Source organism: Palaemon carinicauda, chromosome 23 (assembly GCF_036898095.1).
Source record: "Palaemon carinicauda isolate YSFRI2023 chromosome 23, ASM3689809v2, whole genome shotgun sequence".
Classification (NCBI taxonomy): domain Eukaryota; kingdom Metazoa; phylum Arthropoda; class Malacostraca; order Decapoda; family Palaemonidae; genus Palaemon; species Palaemon carinicauda.
Genome location: NC_090747.1, coordinates 109,989,687 through 110,010,041, shown reverse-complemented (window position 1 = coordinate 110,010,041; position 20,355 = coordinate 109,989,687). Strand labels below are relative to the sequence as shown.

The window sequence follows — 20,355 nt, the reverse complement described above, 5'->3', positions numbered from 1 at the left end:
AACATCGCTTCAAACACTTGTCTGTCGAACCGCGGTCGACGAACCGTTCGACCGTATAAACCCCGCTTTACGTAATCTAAGATTATTCAGAGTATCTTTTTGACTCCCCTTGAAGATGCAAACCAATGCCTTTACACCAGCTTCTACAACAGCATCTTTGTAGAGCTCGAGTTATAGAAGACCTCTACCTGTTCTCTTGGAAATTTGATTCCTCCGTCATTAATATCAGTGCGACAGTTTTACCCATCCCTAATATCCTTAAAGTAGTATCTCATCCTAAAATGACACGAAGAAAAAGAATAATGCGTGATACAGTATAACCAAGTTTTCTAGATTTTTCACATCCATGTAGGCCTACTTGTGGCAACTTAATGAGCCCTTTTGGCTCGAGCATGAAATAGGCCTATAGACCAGCATCTTTTGCATGGTAGCAAAGTATAATCAAATCAGTTTCCTCCCCTACAAATACAGTGGGAATCTATTGTGATGTATCAATAGTCGTTTGGACAATCTATTTCTTATTTTTATGATAGGGAATATATATCATTGTCTGTATTCAAGTAGATCTGTTTGTAGTTTGCTAACTTTTGAAATTAGCTTTCAGGTCTAGCTTGGTAATTGTAACTTTCATTATTACAACGAAATCTAATTTTCCAAGTTCAATTATACGTTCGTCTTTTAAGTACTTCTTTTAGTGTTGGGATCTTTATGAAATATAGTAGTTATTTATATTTCACCATTCCCGTTTTTCTTCATATCTCCTTTCCACGATTTATTGTCACATCTTCAAATATTTCATCTCCAAATCGTATTTTTCATTTATTTTCGAGGGAATTTTCATGATGGGTATTCATTAGTTTCCTGATATATTTTTCAGCTTTTACCTTGAAACGCAATTATGCCCTGAGCAAGATTAGATTAATGTATTGTGTCCCGCTGATACTGATCATATCCCAAATTCCAATTATTCTACAACAATTTTCAAATAGAATGTCAAGAAAGTAAGTTTCTCGTTTTCTTCTTCTATTAAGTCGAGTTTATACCGTCCTTTATAGTCCTTGTCAGTGTTGCCAGATATGGGAATTTATCCCTAGATTTGGGGATTTTGGGTGTCCGATGGGGATATTCTGTACATATTTATATAAAGAAAAAACAAAGATGAGTAAACCTTTATATCGTTGCAATTAGTTTACTGGCACTTATATGAAGTATATAGAGTAATATCTATATTGGTAAAGCCTACAGGATCAGAAGAAAATATATATGTGGAAATGGGGATTTTGGGGTTCTTTGGGGGATTTTTTATCATGAATTTTCGGGATTTTTATTCTATGCCATCTGGCAACACTGGTCCTTGTTCCTTACGTAATACAGTTTCTCTTTGGTAAACAACAATCATGGCTGGCTGGACGTTCTTCCGTCATGTGGGATTTGGTATTGATTATGTTTAACATTTTATTAAAAAGCCCTTTTAAAATCCTGTTGAAATGATCTTGGGTGATTAGTGTTTATAAATTACTTGAATTGAGGGTAGAGAATGGCAAGTTGAATGTTTAAACCTTTTATTGAAAGTCTTTACCGTCCGGGTAGGTAGGCTAACCATTATTGAAAGCGATATGTTTATGGAAGAATAACACGAAAGTTTTGTTTAGCTTGAAATCAAAACTAAGTTTATATTGATTTAACAACCCAATATCGTAGGTGGGTTTAAGTCTCTTGAAGTTTAATGAAACCTAAGTCTATAGCCAATAGAACTTGGCAGTGTTGGGAAGAATGGAATAATACCGTATGGTTGTTGTATGGACAGATTTATCCAGAAAAAAATTATTTAGCATAGTGAGGCTAGTTTGGTAAATGGTAAATTTATGATACTTTAATTTCTAGCCAAATACATGAACCATATATTTTTCCCACTTGCTTTCTTGTGTTTTATGCGTTTCTGACCATGATTATTGGGACAAACCACCCGTTATTGAGTTTTTGGGTAAATTTGTATTGTATTACAGGGTGGGATTTCGAACAGAAATTATATGTTTTCCTACAGTAAATGACGTGATTTAACCGACTTTGACCTTCGTTTCAACTGCAATCAAACAGATCAACCAATTCTGATAACTTTAAGATGACGAATTGGTTGCTGTTATTATGGATGATATGAAGGTGAAAACCTGTTAAATCACGTTATTTCCTACAGGAAAACATTTTTTCTGTTTAAAATGGTTAAATATTATCACTGTTGACATACAGTATGTGTTGAGTTAAAATATTTTGATATAAGCAATTGTTCAACGGTGGTCACTTCTCTTATGAATGTACTGCGAACGATAACATTAGCAACGTTACCAATGATACACAGTGATTCCAAATATGATGTATGGTACACAGTTACCAACGACACGATAACATTACTAACGGTAGCAATGCTAGATATTTCCATACGTATTTTAAATCATTTTTCCATCTAACTTTTACACTATATAAAAAGTACAAAAAGGGCACAGAACCTAACAAACCCACATAACCTGACCTAGAAGTACCCCGGTCACAAAACACATATAATGACTATTGAGGAATGACTTACTTTTATGAAGACGGTGACGAAACTTGTGGGTCACGGGAGGGTGAGACTGACGGCTTAACTCCTATGACTAGGGTGTGGATGGATGAGGGGCATTGGGGCCTAGGGGGTCCATTGTCTGTTGTTGTATAGGAGGATAGAGGCGACTGGCAGTAATGAAGAAGTGGTGCAGTAATGTATGTGGGTAAAAAAGAACCTGGAAAAATATTGCTTGAAATATTCAGTCTTCATTCCAGGTCTCAGAACCCACTCCTTCACTTCTCTCCAGATCCGTTCTATATTTTGAGTATGGATGGTTGGGGCTAGGGGGTCAACGAAATGTTCAGAATGATTAATAGACTTATGTTCGTAACCAATTTCCGAAAGAGAGTTGTATGCAGACCACTTATCACTGATTATAACACTACCAGGTTTGATATATTTCTGAATGAGGGGAATTAGAGTAGCAGCATCTCGTTTAGTAGAGAGTGGGGGAACTAAAGGGGATAATGAGAAATTTCTTTGATTCACATTCAATACCCCCAAAGACCCATATGGCACTTAACGGTCTACCACGGTTGTATTTAGCTTTACAAAAATGAGATTCGTCTATTTCAACTGTTACTCCATCACCACCAATCACCTCTTGATTATTGAAGAAGTATTCGGTAACCTCGGAAAAGAAACTTCTCCAATCGACACTAGTTTTCGAGGATATGTCAATACCATCCATGAGGGTCTCATGGTCCGAATGTTTATGCAAAAAGTGGTTTGCAAATAATAATATATTCCAAGGGGGTAGACGACTTTTCCCCAAAAATGTACCTTTATAGGAATTAACGGTATAACCACAACGACGTTTCTTCTTAGTTTTAGGTATGCTGGATTCAGAATTACAATAAAATACGTGAATGTCTTTCCTATAAGATAAAAGAGAACGGCACTTGGGGTACTGTAAGCGTTGAGGAATTACGTTGTGTGATTTCAGGAAATAATCAACATTGGCTGAAGAATCATATAAATCACCATGGAATTTAGCAACTGCTTTTAGGTACGGAATACTGCAGCCGTTACAAGTTTCTATTAACTTCCTCCATCGAAAAATATGAAAAAATAAATCTCACTTGAAATGACGCACACCTTACTAGGACAAAGGTTACAAGGGAAAAGGATTTGGAGGAAGGGGCATGAACAGACCACTCAAAGAAATAAAGGAAGGGGGGTAGGTAAATATCAGTAGACAACCCCCTTGTGTAAACTTTGAATACGTATCGGTTGGTGATTGGTTAAGGGAAAAACAACGGAGACTAGAGGGTAAACATGAATTAACTAAATAGGGAAACTAGTCCAGAGCAAGTATTTATGTGAAACAGAGGAGTGAAAAGGAAATAACAAAAGAAAAGAAATTAAAACAATATAGGAAGATAAAATGGAATGTACAGTATGATAAATAATATTGAATGGGAATATAAAATGAGATGATTATACCATGAATGAACTGGATAGGGAAACTAGTCCAGAGCAAGTATTTATGTGAAACCGGGGAGAGAAAAGGAAATAAACAAAGAAATAAACCCAATATAGGAAGATAAAATGGAATGTATGATAAATAATATTGAATGGGAGGTATTATTTTACTATAGTTCCAACTCTTTCTATAATAATTATAGTATTATAGATGCATTTTGCATAAGAAATTGTTAAACTTTGTCTCTGAACACTTTTTGGGGAAATTCACCATATGCGAGATATGAATGGTTATAGAATTCCTATCCTCGAAAAATTTTGAAGTGTTTTGTTTACTTTATCACAGACACAGTTTGCAGTTTGTGCTGTGATGCGAATTTGTTTTTGTTTGGAACTGCATTGTGGTTCTGATGCGAATTTTTCCCTCTTAAAATTGCACGTGACCTGGTGAAAATCTGACAGCTGTCAACCATATTTGCTTGTCATTTGGTTGAAGTCTCTCATAGAATTAAGCTATGTCTCTGTGTTTGTCTTGCAATTTTGATTATTTTCGATTAATTCATGATTTTTATGAAAATGAAACACGGTGCATTGAATTTTTAAGAGAACATGGAGTGCTACCTGCAGAAGTACAGTGTTTAAATTGTGGAAAACCCTGTCAATTCAGAAACGATAAAAACGTTTGGCGCTGTACGGGTTATGTTTTAGACAAAAGACACAAAAAGAGAAAATATTGTAATTTTACTGTAAGTGATCGGAAAGGCACATTTTTAGATAAAGTTAAATTGCCAGTATGGAAGTTGATGATTTTTCTTTGCCAATTTTTGAGTGAATTTTGGAAACATCGCCCAATTATTAAGTATTTAAATATTTCATCAAAGACCAGTGTTGATTGGAGAAGTTTTTGTAGTGAGGTGAGTCAGTTTTGGTACAATAATCAGGAGCCCATTGGTGGTGTTGATGTTGAAGTGGAAATTGATGAAACACTAATTACTCATAGTAAATACCATAAAGGTCGCCCTCTTACCCAGTGTTGGTTGTTTGGTGGTATAGAGAGAACATCAAAAAAATTCTTTGTCGAGGCATTAATTGATCCTGGTGCTGACAATCGGAAAAGTGAAACTTTAATTCCTTTAATTAATCGCTACATTAAACCAGGCTCTATTATTTACAGTGATTCGTGGCGAGGTTATAATAAAATCAGTAAGAGTGGATACACTCATTTTCAAGTAAACCACTCAGAAAATTTTGTTGATCCCAACAATCCTAATATTCACACTCAAAATATTGAACGCTTGTGGCGTGATATTAAGGAGTGGATTAAAAGGCCTGGTATTAAAAAAGACTATTTGAAACAAAACCTTGCTAGGTATTTATTTATTAAGCATTACCAGGATTCAGTTTTGCACCAATTTTTACTTGAAGCTGCTAAACTGTATCCACCTTTAAGTGACACTCACCCACCATCACCACCTAGGGAATCCTTTTCTGATGACGACGACGACGACACTGTAGATGAGCCACAACCTTCTTGTTCTGGATATAAACCATCAAAACGTTTGTGTCCATCCAATTAAGGTAAATTTTTAATTGTATTTCAATTAGTATTGTAACATAATATACTTCCCAAGTTAGGTTAGGTTAGGTTGGTTTGATCTGGTTAGGTCATTTAAACACTATCCGGGGAGGTACAGGGGCGCAGAGCACCCCGGTCAGGGCTCTGTGTCCTAGGTTAGGTTAGGTTAGGTTAGGTTAGGTTTGTTTGATCTGTAGGTGCTCCTAATTCATTAATTCATATGCTGTTTTGTATCCATGGTGATTTACCCCACCCAAAACCCCGTGTTCCCAAAGGGTCCCCAACCTTGTTGGATGTAGTAGGGGGGTATAAGCTACTAACTGAAAAACAACTTATTTCCCCGAACTATTACTATCGTAACCATTCACAACACATTAAAACACACACGAAAATATATAAAACGAGTACAGTAATTGGAGGGGGAAAAGCTTCTGCGAAGGGGGAGGGATATTTGCGCAGGCCGAAAACTGGTATGCACGAACGTACGTACGGATGGGTGCTAATGTTAGCATGGAATGCTAACATTTGATCTACATCAGACATCGGCAGCACTGGTTACTGTATTTTTTCATGAAATAATCTTTGCAACGGCGCCTCCAAAGTTTATCCAGTTATACTGTTTTGTATTTTCCTCCGATTATAATACATTCAAGAAGGTAATGTAAAGAGAAGAAAAGGCTTGTTTTACGATTATATGTCGTTTCCCCAGTATGTTTTTCCCACCCAAAACCCCAAGTTCCCACTGGGGGTCCCCCATTATCATAGGATATAGATGTATATATATTTCTGAAACTATTCATTTGCGACGGGAAAGAGTGTCATTTCTGAAGAGAGCGTAATTTTTTCTATAAGAAAAAGTAGTTGTTTTCCTAGGTTTCATTGCCCTGTAATACATTACAATAAAACCTAGTTTTCCAACTGGTTATCTTGGGCTTATTTTGCATTTCTGACCATTATTATTGCTACAAATCACTCGTTTATTAAATTTCCCCACCCCAAAACCAACCCCGGCTTCCCATCGAGGTCCCCCATAATTGTCTTTGTATAAGGGGGTCCAAAAACTGGTTTTATTGTAGTGTATTACAGGGCAATGTAACCTAGGAAAACAACTAATTTTTCTAATAGAAAAAATTACGCTCTCTTCGGAAATGACACAAATTTACCGAAACTTGTTTTTGTTCCGTAAGTGAAATACAAACCACGCTATTTTAAACATAAGACTTACCCGGTAGTTATATAGCTTCCGTCCCTGACGTCACGGCAGAAAATTCAAAACTCGCCGATTGGATAGCCAGGTGTACCATCCTTGCATCCTAGCAAGGTACCTAGGAACCATTCCAGGAACCCTCATATATTCCCTGCCGCGCTAGCGGCAAGATGTTTGATTTTTCACTGGCTATAACCTGTATATTACAGTTATCTTGGTGATGTACAATTTATTTTTAGCCTTTGCTGGTTGGATTTTATTTTTACTGAGTGTTAGTGCTTCAACTACGTTTGTATCTTAACAGAGGTAGGAATGGGAGTTTTTTCCCCCTACTGTAAAACTTACGAACCTACTCTTTAAACATGGTGACGGAGATCGTTCCACCATCTCTATGACGTCACAATCATGAGACGTAAGCAACATTGTACTACGTAATATGTTGCATAATTGTTTTCTTGTAAAGAATGAAAAGTAAATCTAACTTACAATAAGTATTTAACTTTTAATATAAAAAGATTATATTAATTTTTAAAAAATATTTGTGTTTTTAGTATTCGTTCTTTAAAGCATCGATACTATTTCCTAAGATTAAATAGAACTAGCGTATTGTTAATTTTCGCTGCATAGTTCTCATGAAAATACGATGCAGTCCCAACAATTCTTGATATCGTTGTTTATTTTCTTTCGATGTTGGGATTCTAGTATTATTCGTATATTCACATATGTGTTCCAATTGTAAAGTGTAGCGATCCACTATTTTTGGAAACCCTTAAGATTTAATGGTTGTTTACATATATATATATATATATATATATATATATTTATATATATATATATATATACATATATATATATATATATATATATATATATATATATATATATATATATATATACACGTTATTGCGATATCTGTTAATTTTAATAACAAATCACTATTTTTGGGAACCTTTAAGAATTAAGGGTTGTTTACATATACAGGTATATATGTTATTCTTATATCTGTTCATTTGAATGATATAACATGTAACTTTCCCGGTAGTTATATATAACTACCGGGTGAGTATGTATAACATTTATCTTTACCGGTAGTTATGTGTAACTACCGGGTAAGTGTGTTCAAACATTTATTTACAATGAAAATACCAGGGTAATATTTTATAGAAATTTTTTGTTACATTTTTACATAGCAAAAACTAGAAACGATTTTGCCTTCTCATTCAAGCCCTTGGCAGTAGAGAAAGATCTATCAAAAGGGGCAGGACTAATTATGGTCTTTTGTGTAAGAGTTAAAAGTGCAAGTTTCAGTGCTAAATTAGTGCCGTGAATTTATTCAGCACAGTGGACGTTTTTTCCTAGCCTTAGGCCTCTTCCAAACTCCCCAACTCCTGGGAGAAGGAATGTCAATCGGACAAAGGCAACGAGAGGCGTTAGCTCACGAGCAGACGTCCTCTCGAGCGTTCCTGTTGACGTTCCCAAGAATGCTCGCCCTTGCTATGGGAAAGCAAAGAGCGTTAGACATTAAGGTACTAACATTGCTGTTAGAGGCTTGCATTGCATCACATTTGCTAATAATAGCAATACTATAATGCTTAGGAACCAACATAGACACGGTTTTTGTTCCAGAGGGCCAGTCGGCCATGAGAACCCTCTGATGAACTGAACGCGCCGAGTGACGTAATGAAGATCATTTTACGCTCGGCGCTAAGTCTTTCAGGACGCTCGGCGCTAAGTCTTTCAGGACAATTGGCGCCACGTCTTTCAGGACGCTCAGCGCCACGTCTTTCAGAACGATCGGCGCCTCGTCTTTCAGGACACTCGGCGCCTCGTCTTTCAGAACGCTCGGCGCCTCGTCTTTCAGGACGCTCGGCGCCACGTCTTTCAGGACGATCGGCGCCACATCTCTGCGCCTTGTCTTTCAGGACGCTTGGCGCCTCGTCTTTCAGGACGCTTGGCGCCTCGTCTTTCAGGACGCTTGGCGCCTCGTCTTTCAGGACGTTCGGCGCCACGTCTTACAAGATCTTTGTCAGTAGAAGACATTGGTGATCACTTTTCTCCTGTTGAATTTGAGATTCTCAGAAGAAGATCCTTATTCCTTTCGTCATTCAGTTGATTTAGAAACTCATGAAAGTTTTTATGATTAGTTTCCAAATTATTTTATGCCTGTTGCTCCACGTTCGCCACCCTCTGAATTTACACGTGATCATCAATGAAGCTTAAAGGATGGTGGGAGACTGTTTAGAGTCTCATAAGCACCAAGGAAAGACAGCTTTCTTTTTTCCTCTGAATAACCTGGCCTCTAGATCTTGTATCTAAGGTACGAGATTATTTTTATTATTATCTCTAGCCAAGCTACAACCCTAGTTGGAAAAGTAAGATGCTTTAAGCCCAAGGGCTCCAATGGAGAAAAAATAGCCCAGTGAGGAAAGGAAATAAAGAGATAAATAAATGATGAGAATAATTTAACAATAAATCATTCTAAAAACAGTAACGTCATAACAACGTCTAAAACAGATATGTCATATAGTGTAGAGGTCTAGCCACGTTAAGGTCGAGGACCTTGTGGCAGCCCCACAGAGACTGTTACAGCCCCCTGGGTGGATTGCTGAGTCTCTTAAGGAATGCAGGTAAATGAGACATATAAACCTATGAAGCCAGCTTCCTTATCAGGTATTCCAGGATAGCAAGGGTGGAGGTCTAACCACGTTAAGGTTGAGGACCTTGTGGCAGCCCCACAGATATTTTTACAGCCCCCTGGGTGGATCGCTGAATCTCTTAAGGAATCCAGACAATTGGGCAGGATAACTTTGAGGTCCGTGCTATTCCTTAAGGATGGAAACCTCCTTTGTTAGTTACTCTGATAAGACCTCTCCGCAAAACAGACTTTGCAATATCAAATGTCTCTTTTGGGAGAGGGAGGCTTTTATCCGGTCCTGGATGTAACTGCTCTCAATGCCTTCGTTCAGAAGTCAAAGTTCTCCATGGAGACATCGAAATCATGAACTATTTAAAGTCTCATGTCAGCCTGGTCACAAGGCGAAGCAGAGTCTGACTGCTTTCGCCTTCAGGCAGTAGAGCCAGACTACATAACTTCTGGCAATCTTGGGAGAAGAGGGGAGCAGACCGTTGGTCAGTACATCTTCTGAAGGAGGATTACAATTTCCTTTCATAGGAAAACCTCCTTTAGTTTTAGCTCCAATAGATCTCTCTCACAGATCTAGAGAGGAGTTTAAGAGGCAGGCTTTGAAATTAAACTTTTGCTAAAAGTAGCAGAATACTGCATTCGAGACATCAGAGCCTCCCTGTATCTGGACGATTGATTTATCAGAGCTCTTTCTCACGATCTTCATGAAGGATTTAAAGATATCTTTGAACCTTTCAGAAGAATTGCGTTTTCCTGTCAACTAGACGAGTCTCTTCTGACACCAGGACGCTTAGCGCCACGTCTTATAAGACGCTCGGCGCCACACCTTCCAGGACGTTCGGCGCCACGTCTTACAGGACGCTCGGCGCCACGTCTTACAGGACGTTCGGCGCCCCGTCTTACAGGACGTTCGGCGCCACGTCTTACAGGACGCTCGGCGCCTCGTCTTTCAGGACGCTCGGCACCACGTCTTTCACGACGCTCGGCGCCACGTCTTACAGGAAGCTCGGCGCCACGTCTTGGAGGACGCTCGGCGCCCCGTCTTTCAGGACGCTCGACGTCGGAGATCTGGAAGAAGGCATGACATTGAACATGAGAACCTCGGATTTAGTGGTGACTCTACAGTAGTCGAATCGAATGTCGAGATCAAGAACGCCTTAGTTCCGATCTCTTTGATCACGAAAGTTTTTTATCGAGCGTCTAGCCTTGGTACAACGCGGCGACATAGGCGGTGATCTGGGTTTCCTGGACGCCAGGAGTCAGGACCTTAAATACATGTATCCTGATAAACACAACGTCACTACTTCCGTTAGATCTTCTGACACCATCACAAAAATACTTTATTTAAGGATGGTGCTTCAGAGTAAAGTTTTTTTCGGGCTTTTACGTCTCCTCTAAGAACGGAGCAAGCCTTCTTGAAACTGCAATCTTTCTAAGATACAGAAGTGTTCTGCAAGGAAGTGGATGAGTGTGTTGGGAAACCTCTCCTCTTGGGGAGGGGGTTTTTTCCCTGGGAAGACTGATTCTTTCTTTGTGACCATTGTTATGTCACTGTTCATCCTAGTTTTCCTGGACCAGGGTTTGATTCCCGGCCAGTCAGAAGCTAGAAGCTATGATCCTTATGTGAGTTATCTTTATTCTCTCCATTTCAACCTCAATCATTTTGGGACAAGGCGGTCTTGAGTCGATATGCATCTCTTTTAGGGTGCTATAAGAAGTTGCCTTCAGTGGTGGTTCGATCCAGTCAAACTTCCGGAAGGTCACCCCTTTTGAACAGAGGATCTTAGACCTTGTGTTGTGTCTCGTCACCTCGGATTTGGGGTGGGAGCAACGCTAGACAGTTGGAAGCTTCGGGACTTTGGACAGAGGATCAGAAGAGCTTCCTCATCACCCAAAGGAACTGTTGACAGTCCAGTTGGCTCTCAAAAAGCTTTGAAGGGTCTGTTTGGAACAAAGTGCTGCAGGTCTATGCCGATCACACCACAGAATTGGCTTTCATTGCCAAGCAAGACGGAACCCACTCGAGATTCCTTTACGGGACTGAGAGGAGTCTTCTCATCTGGGCTAAGGAGAAGAATGTATTCCTTCTAACAAGGTTCTTTAGAAAATAGAAGAACTTATGGAAGAACAGTCTCAGCTGGAGAATGGTCACGCCATCGAGAAATCTGCAAGAATCTGTGGCGACTTTGGTGTCGTTCTTGTATAGTCCTATTCTTGACTTAACAGACAAAGAGACTAGAAACTTACTGCTCTCTAGTGCCAGATCTCGAAGCAGTCCACAAAGACGCTTTCCTATTAGTCTGGTCCAATCTGGATGTGTATGTTTTCCTCGTTCTATTTCCTTACAAGGTGACACAAAGTTTGCGTCACACGAAGGGACCACGTGACTTTAGTGGCCTTCTTTGGCCCTCAAGAGGATGGTTCACAGAGTTACTGGAATGGATGGTGGACTCTCTTAGAAGTCTTCCATTAAGAGTAGTTTTACTCAAACAACCTCTCTTGGAAAGTTACCTTTCTAGTCTCCAAGCCTTTCTTCTAGCTACCTTCAGCCTTTTGAAACCTCACAGGAACTAGAGGTTTTCGAAAGATCCAGCTAAGTCTTTTTGCAAGAGCAATAAGAACTTCTACCATCAGGATTTATCAATCCAAGTGGGAGGCTTTAGAGAATGGTGCAGAGTCAACTCTGTTTTTCTCTTCCAGTATCTCTACAACTCAGATTGCTGACTTCCTGTTTTACCTTCGAAGGAAGCTCATTTGTTCATCCTCTTCCATCAAGGGATACAGGTGTGTGTTAGCGACTGTTGTCAGACACAGTATCTTGGACCTTTCGATTGATAAAGTCCTACAGGAACTTCTCAACTTGTTTGAAACATCAAGCAACCAGGATTCACCAGCTTGGATCCTGGACTCAATCCTGAAGTTCCTTATGAGTGACAAGCTTGAGCACTTGCTTTCATCTTCATTTTAAGGACCTCTCGATGAAAACTATTTTTTTTGTTGGTCTTGTGACATCTAAAAGAATCGGTTAATTTTTACGTTTAGTAAAACGGCTTTCGAGATAACGAAGCTATCTGCTCATTGCAGTTAGGCTTTCTCGCCAGGAATGATCGCCTTTCTCAACCTTGTCCTAAGGCTTTTAAGTTTCCAAATTTTTCGGATATGGTTGGCGAGGAGTTGGAGAGAGTCCTGTGTCTAGTAAGAATCCTTAAGTTCTACCCAAGCAGTATGAAAGAGTTGCGAGGCAAGTCGAAAGCTCTTTGGTGCTTGATTAAGAAGCCCTCGTTTTCAGATGTCAAGAACGTCCTTTCATTCTTCATCAGACACTTATAAGAGAGGCTCATATGCATTACAGTGAGACTGGCCTCAAGTTTTTAAGTCAAGACGCATGAGGTTAGTACTATAGCGACTTGAATGACCTTCAAGCAGAATAGATTGTAGTGGAGTATTATGGACACAACCTTTTGGGGGAGTAAATCTGTGTTCACTTCACACTATTTTAATCGTGTCCAGACTCTTTATGAGGACTGCTACACTCTGGGACCATTCGTGATAGCGAGTGCAATAGTGGGTGAAGGATCCACCACTACGTTCCCATAATCCCATAACCTTTTCTTCTCTTGGAACTTTTATTTGTTTTTATGGTTGTTTGTGGAGACTGTGTCAGTCTTCCAAAATCATTGATTTTAGTCAGGTTGTCAATTTTGTTCCTTGAAGAGTGCCCGGAACTGGTTGTTGGAGGGGGTTCTGTCATAATGAGGTATATACACCGGTTTGACAGTCCCTACGAGATCTTCAGCCCCCTGGGAGGATCGCTGGATCTCATAAGGCTAACAGACATAATGAGACAGAGAATCATTGAAGTGGCTTCCTTATCAGGTATGAACCCTTAAGTTTGTTTTAATTAACTCTTAAGAAAAATTCCAGATATACTAGCTGTCTCTAACCCTCCACCAAAGGTGTTAATCAGCTATATATATAACTACTGGGTAAGTCTTATGTTTAAAAATGGTATATTCATTATAAAATAAATTTTTGAACATACATACCCAGTAGTTATATATAATTAAAGTCCCACCCTCCTCCCCTCTCAAGAGACTAGAGGCATGGAATATATGAGGGTTCCTGGAATGGTTCCTAGGTACCTCGCTAGGGTGCAGGGGTGGTACACCTGGCTATCCAATCGGCGATTGGCGCGAGTTTTTTTGAATTTTCTGCCGTGACATCAGGGACGTAAGCTATATATATAACTACCGGGTAAGTATGTTCAAGAATTTATTTTATAATGAAAATACCATTTCACATTGGGTAATTACCTCGGCGTAGCTGAATGACAAGCCATTAGAATTTTAACGAGGATTTACTACCCCACCGCTAGTTAGCGAGGGGTAGGGAGAGGTAGCTAGCTACCCCCTCCCTCACACACACACCAGTGATTGCTTCACTTTTTACTTTTGGCTCGGGCGGAGAACAGACTTGTCTGCTCTCTCCCTCGCTTTGACTGCCATTAATCTGTTTTTGCTTTTTCTTCCTCACAGTGTGTTTGAAGTTGGCCTCTACTGATTATGCGTACGTGCCCTGGACTTCCCGGCCGCCCTGGGATTTTTATGTCGGCGGTCGACACCGATCCCCACACCTTGTGTCCTCATTGTAGGGGCCAACGGTGTGATAGCAGTAATGTATTTATTGAATGTGGGGAGTGGTCTACCTCCCAGTGGGAGAGGTTTGCCCGGCGGCGGAAGAAAAAGTCTAAAAGGGATCTTTCTCCTCCAGAGGCTTCTTTGAAGAGAGAAAATTCCAATACCTTCTTCCGTAGCCCTTTCCTCCTCCGAAGCTCCCCCTCGAGTGGTCTATTCCGAGAGGCCGGCGAGTGGGAGCGTTGACCGTATTGCTGTTGACCGATCCCGGGGTGCGGGAGAGGTAGTTGCCTCCCATAGCGAGGCGGCTGCTCCTCCTCCCCCGGAGGAGGATATGAACATTGATTTATCTGTCAATAACAATGATTTGATGCAGCTTTGGGCTTCCTTGGGGCTGCAGGGTTCGCCCTCCAGGGAAGCCCTTTTTGACATGATCAAACTTGGTGCAGCTGTCAAACAATCGCCAACTACAGCAGGGATAGATCCTCTGTTTGCTGTTGACGTTGTTGTGACGGAGGCATCTCGTGGGTTTAGTTAAACCCCCGTTCCTGTTGCTGAGGTAGCTGAAGGCTTAGTTTCCCCCTCTGAACACCTTTCGAGGGAGGAACTAAGTCCTACGGTCTCTCCTGCCGGTGATTCTCCCCCGCGGGGGAGCACACTCACAGACACTCCTCTTCGGAGGCCCTACGATGGTCAGCTTGCTGACCCCACGGCCCCTCGTGGGCGTATAAGGCGGAAGGCTCGTCCTCCCCTTTGCTGTAGAGGTCTTCCTTCCCCTCACAAGGGAGTTAGGAGGCGCCTCTTCGGCTCGTCGTCACCACAGTCCTCTGCGGAGGAGACGACTCGCCGTTCACTGATCCTGCCAGCTACCACCTTAGACCTCTCCTTGGATCGTTCGCGATCCCCTTCGGAGGAAGGTCGTCCTTCGGGACCCTGTGACCAGTCTCCCTCCAGACCTGCTGACCTGCCGTCACCCTTCGAGGATGCTGATGCGCTTTACGCGCCACCTGAACCTGCCATTGCGTAGGCAACCGTTCCTTCGGGGCATAAGGGACTTGAGCACAAATCTGCGCCTCTTGCCCTCAAACGCCAGGTTCAACCTGTGCTCCCTCATGCTGCTGCTGCCGTCCCAGTCTTAGCGTCACAGCACTCACCTGCGCGCGCCCCCCCTGTTCCTGTTACGCGCCAGGGTTCCCCTGCGCGCCCACATCCTTCTGCGGCCCGGCGCCTGCCAGCAGTTCCTGATCTCTAGCGCGCCAGCGCTCGCCTGTGCACACGTGCCCACCTGCGCCCCAGCGTTCTCCAGTTCCTGCCACGTCGCGCGCAGTCCATGAGTCTCCTAGGTTAGCGCACAGGCGCTCACAGATACCTCTGGACTCGCAGCGCCCTTCTGGAGTTAGGCGCGAGGCACGCCCATCGCGCGCAGTTCCAGACACAGCTCGCCAGGAGGTGCCTAAGTTAGCGCACGGGCGCTCCCAGGTACCCCTGGACTCTCCTTCCAGACCGCGCAATCCTGCACACGACTCTCCGGTTGCGCGCCAGGTTCCAGTCTCTCTCAAGGCGCCCCATGCAACCCAACAGCGCACACCTGAGCGCCCTAATCCGATAGCGTGCCCTGCGCGCCCATCGCAGCAGCGCGCCCACGATCCCCTGCGCTCCCACAGGTAAATATACCTGTTCACACAGCTCAGCGCCCACCTGCGCTCCAACGCGCAAACCCACCCTCGCGCTATCCCGAACCTGCGCACTCGCGCCCTCGCCCAGTTCTTCCAGATAAGCGGCCACGCGCCACTACTCTCTCGCGCCCGTCAGTACCGCATCAGGATGCTGCGCTCCCTCGTATCCAGCCTCCTCACGATCCAGCTCCTGCGCGCCACACGCCCTCGCCATCTCGTACGCGCGCCCGCGCCATCGCCTCCACGCGCCTGTGCCATCGCCTACGCGCCACCGCGTCCTCGCGCCCGCTCCACCAACCTCTCACGTCCGCGCCATGGGCGCGCGCGTTAAATTCCTATGGCACGCGATCCTGGACAGGGCCCATCGCGCGACCTCCAGCGCGATCGTCGCCAGGCGGACAGCTCATCATCTCGTTCCCCTCCCCGCAAGCGCAGAACAGCGCGCTCGCCGGAGGAGGGGCGATTCCCGGACAGGTCTAAGGACTCTCTTGTTTCAGCTTCTTTTCAGGTGAACCCTCGTTTGTCGACTCCTCCAAGGGATCAAACGATCCCCTTCCCTCCAGAGGGAGTGTCTGACAGTGCGACTGTCAGCCAGCAGCCCTGGTTCGGGACCCTCGTCAGAGCTCTTATGCAGGCTATGAAGCCCGTCCTCTCTGACATGGGTCACAAATCAGTGGCGGCTTTCTCCCTCCTGAAGAGGAAGAGAGGAGTTCCCTCCGTGGAGACACCTCCGAGGGCTATTCTGTCTCCTTGCAGGTCCTTGCGCAAGGCTCCTCCCCCCCCCAGACTTTCTCTCCCTCCCCTGCGGATGAGGATTATCCATCCTCAGGAGAGTCGGACGAGTCGGATCGTTCCCCCATCGCACCAATGAGGGAAACTCCGCCTCTTCCTGAGAAGTCTTTTCGTCCAGGAGTGGAAAAGAGCCTGCACCCATCGTTACTTGAGTCCTGTATCCCTCCCAGGAGGGAACCGAAGGACTCTTAAGACGATTCCCAAGTCGTCAACAAGGATCAGACAGGAGCCAGCTAGACCTTCCGAGGATGTCCACTTGCCCCCCCAGGAAGAGCCAATGGGGACAGGAGACTTTGCTTTCAGTCCTTCAGGAGGAGAGCACCAAGAGTCAGAACACGCGTTCTGGCAAGTCCTGACCCTCATGAGGAACCTCAACGGGATTCCAGACCCAGAGATTCCTCCTCGTGAGGGTAAGGACACGAGACCGTGTCTACGGCACCCAGAAACCCTCTAGGGCCAGTGCAGCTTTGCCCTGGTCTCAGGGGATGAAGAGTGCCGGGGACAAGGTCGAGGGCCAGCTCTCTGAGCTTGCCTCCTCCAGTAGATCCAGCGCCGGTAACAAGCTCCTCCCTCCTCCTCGAGTCCATCAGAGGAGGTACTTTGAGATCCTTGAGGAGTCTTGTTTGGGTCTTCCAATTCACCACTCCGTGGAAGAACTAACCGGGGGAGTCCCTCTAGAGAGAGACTCCAACCGGCACATGTCCTATTCAGCTACTGAGATCCTAAGCCATAAGAAGGTCACGAAGTGTGCCATGCAGGCAACTTCGTGGCTTGACATCTGGCTGGGGTCTCCGAGCATCCTGGTGCGGTCTGAGGACCTGTCCAAAGAAAGCACCAGGAAGGCACTGGAGACTTTCTTGCTCTCAGGCACGCGGACCATCGAGTTTCTGGCTCACCAAGTCTCGAGCTTGTGGGCCAATATGATTCTCAAACGGCGGGACGCAGTGGCTGAGAGATTCCACCAGAAGGTCCCCAGTTCGGATGTTAGCAGGCTCAGACACTCTTCCGTGCTCGGTAAGAGTTTGTTTGAGCCTAAGGATGTGGAGCTTACCGCTGAGAGGTGGAGGAAGTCCAACCAGGATTCCCTCATCCATAGGGCCCTGACATCGAGGCCCTACAAACCTCCAGCAGCCCAACAGCCCCGTCTAAGGACACAAAGACGACGACAACAGCAAAGCCGAAGGTGTCTAAGCCCTTTCCTGCCAAGAGCAGAAGCAGCAAGAAGTCCTCCAGGGGAGGCAAGAACCCTAGAGGAAACGGCCGAAGCCGTAAACGCTAGGGTTGGCAGTCCCCCTGCATGTCCACCAGTGGGGGGATGCCTACAAAGTTGCGCGGCAAGGTGGCAGCAACTCGGGGCAGATACCTGGACGATTTCCGTAATCAGTCAGGGTTATCGCGTCCCGTTCACAGCTTCTCTACCTCCCCGTTCACAGCTTCTCTACCTCCCCTGACAGCGAATCCAGTGTCGTTGAGCTCTCTTGCCAGGGGATCGGCAAGAGGGCAAGCCCTTTGGGCAGAAGTCCAGACCATGTTGAAGAAGGACGCTTTCCAAGAGGTAGTGGACGGGTCCCCAGGCTTCTACAGTCAACTCTTTCTTGGAAAGAAGGCGTCTGGAGGCTGGAGACCAGTCATCGACCTCTCAACCCTGAACGGGTTTGCCAAACAGACTCCGTTCAGTATGGAGACAGCAGACACGGTCAGACTTGCAGCGAGACCACAAGACTTCATGTGTACACTGGACCTGAAGGACGCGTACTTCCATATCCCAGTCCATCCGTCTTTAAGGAAGTACCTAAGATTTTGCCTAGACGACAAGATCTACCAGTCCAAGGTGCTGTGTTTCGGTCTCTCCACAGCCCCTCAGGTGTTCACCAGATTGTTCACCCTGATATCGTAGTGGGCTCACAGGATCGGCATCCGTCTCCTTCGTTATCTGGACGACTGGCTGATCCTAGCGGACTCGGAGGCAACCCTTCTTCGCCACCGAGACAAGCTCCTCGAACTTTGCCAGGATCTAGGGATCATGGTAAATCTCGAGAAGTCTTCTCTGCAGCCCTCTCGGAAACTGGTATACCTAGGTATGGTCATAGACACCAATCTCCACAAAGCCTTCCCATCAGACGACAGGATAGCAAGGCTGAGGAAGGTCGCGAGGCCTTTCCTCAATCGAGAAGAACTCCCAGCCCAAACGTGGTTGCGTCTCCTCGGCCACCTCTCCTCCCTGGCCCGTCTGGTTCCCAACGGTTGCCTCAGAATGAGATCTCTCCAGTGGCGACTCAAGTCCCGGTGGAATCAAGGTCACGATTCCCAGGACACTTTGGTCCCTGTGGGTCATGCGGAACAGACAGATCTCCAGTGGTGGGTGGCAGCCGAGAACCTACGAAAGGGAGTGGATCTTCTCGTCCTTCCCCCGGATTTGATGTTGTTCTCGGACGCATCAAAGAAAGAGGGGGTGTCCCATGTTCTGAACCACAGGACCTCAGGCCTGTGGTCAGAATCAGAAAAGTACCTTCACATAAACCTGCTAGAAATGAAGGCCGTGTTCCTGGCACTTCAGAAGTTCCACCAAGTCCTGGCGGGCCACTCTGTGGTGGTGATGAGCGACAACACCACAGTGGTGGCTTATATCAACAAGCAGGGAGGTACCTTTTCAGAGCAGCTATACCATCTTGCAGTAGAGATTCTGAGATGGTCCGAAGTTCACTCGATCACACTAGCGGCTCGCTTCATTCCAGGCAAAAGGAATGTGCTCGCCGACAGTTTGAGCAGAGCGACGCAGATAGTGAGTACCGAGTGGTCTTTGGATCCTCAAGTAGCCAACAAAGTCCTGACTTTGTGGGGTTCCCCGACGGTGGATCTGTTCGCTACAGCGCTGAACTTCAAGCTCCCGCTGTACTGCTCCCCGGTCCCGAACCCCAAGGCGCTCTGGCAGGATGCCTTCCAACAACGGTGGGACAACGTTGATTTGTACGCCTTTCCCCCCGTTCTGTCTGATGAGGAGGGTGCTCAACAAGACCAGAATATCGGTCAATCTATCAATGACCCTGATAGCTCCGCTATGGCATCACGCAGAATGGTTCCCGGACCTTCTGCAACGCCTCACGGAGGTTCCGAGAAAACGCCCTTCACATCACGAGCTACTCAAACAACCACACCTCAACATCTTCCACAACCGTAGCTTCGCTTCGACTTAACGCCTGGAGACTATCCAGCATCTCCTCACGGAGAGAGGATTTTCGCAACAAGTTGCGAACAGGATGTCTGGTCACCTGCGCAAGTCATCCGCAGGGGTCTACCAGGCAAAGTGGCGAGTCATCTGTGGTTAGTGTCGTGGAAGGGGTATCTCTCCACTCGATGCCACTATTTTAGCAATAGCGGAGTTCCTCGTGTATTTGCGGTATGAAATGCGCCTTTCAGTCTCGGCAGTGAAAGGCTATCGCTCAGCCTTATGTCTTGCCTTCAGGCGTAAAGGAATTGACATTTCTTCCTCGCTGGAACTTTCCCTTCTCATACGGAGTTATGAACTTACCTGCCCTCAGTCGGAAGCGAGACCTCCTCCATGGAACGTGGTTCGAGTTCTCAGGTCTCTGAAGAGACCTCCCTACGAACCATTACGCCAGGCTTCAGATCGCCACCTTACCTGGAAGACGGTTTTCCTGCTAGCATTGGACTCGCCCAAGCGAGTCGGTGAACTGCACGGTCTCTCGTACGACATCGCACGTTCAAGGGGATGGGGGGAGGTAACGTTCAGCTTCGTCCCTAAGTTTGTTGCCAAGACTCAGAATCCGGGAGTGCCAGCAAG

At 44.9% G+C, this 20,355-nt stretch overlaps 1 long non-coding RNA gene across 2 annotated transcripts in view; it reads left to right on the top strand.

Moving 5' to 3' along the window:
* The first annotated feature begins 1,368 nt into the window (after positions 1-1,368).
* Positions 1,369-20,355, top strand: part of LOC137617363 (uncharacterized) — a 136,260-nt gene continuing 117,273 nt past the window's right edge. The window contains exon 1 of one of the 2 annotated variants that reach the window (XR_011039644.1): positions 1,369-1,497. This is a non-coding gene — a long non-coding RNA (uncharacterized lncRNA). The remainder of the gene's footprint in view (positions 1,498-20,355) is intronic. The other variant, XR_011039643.1, reaches the window with a different exon arrangement.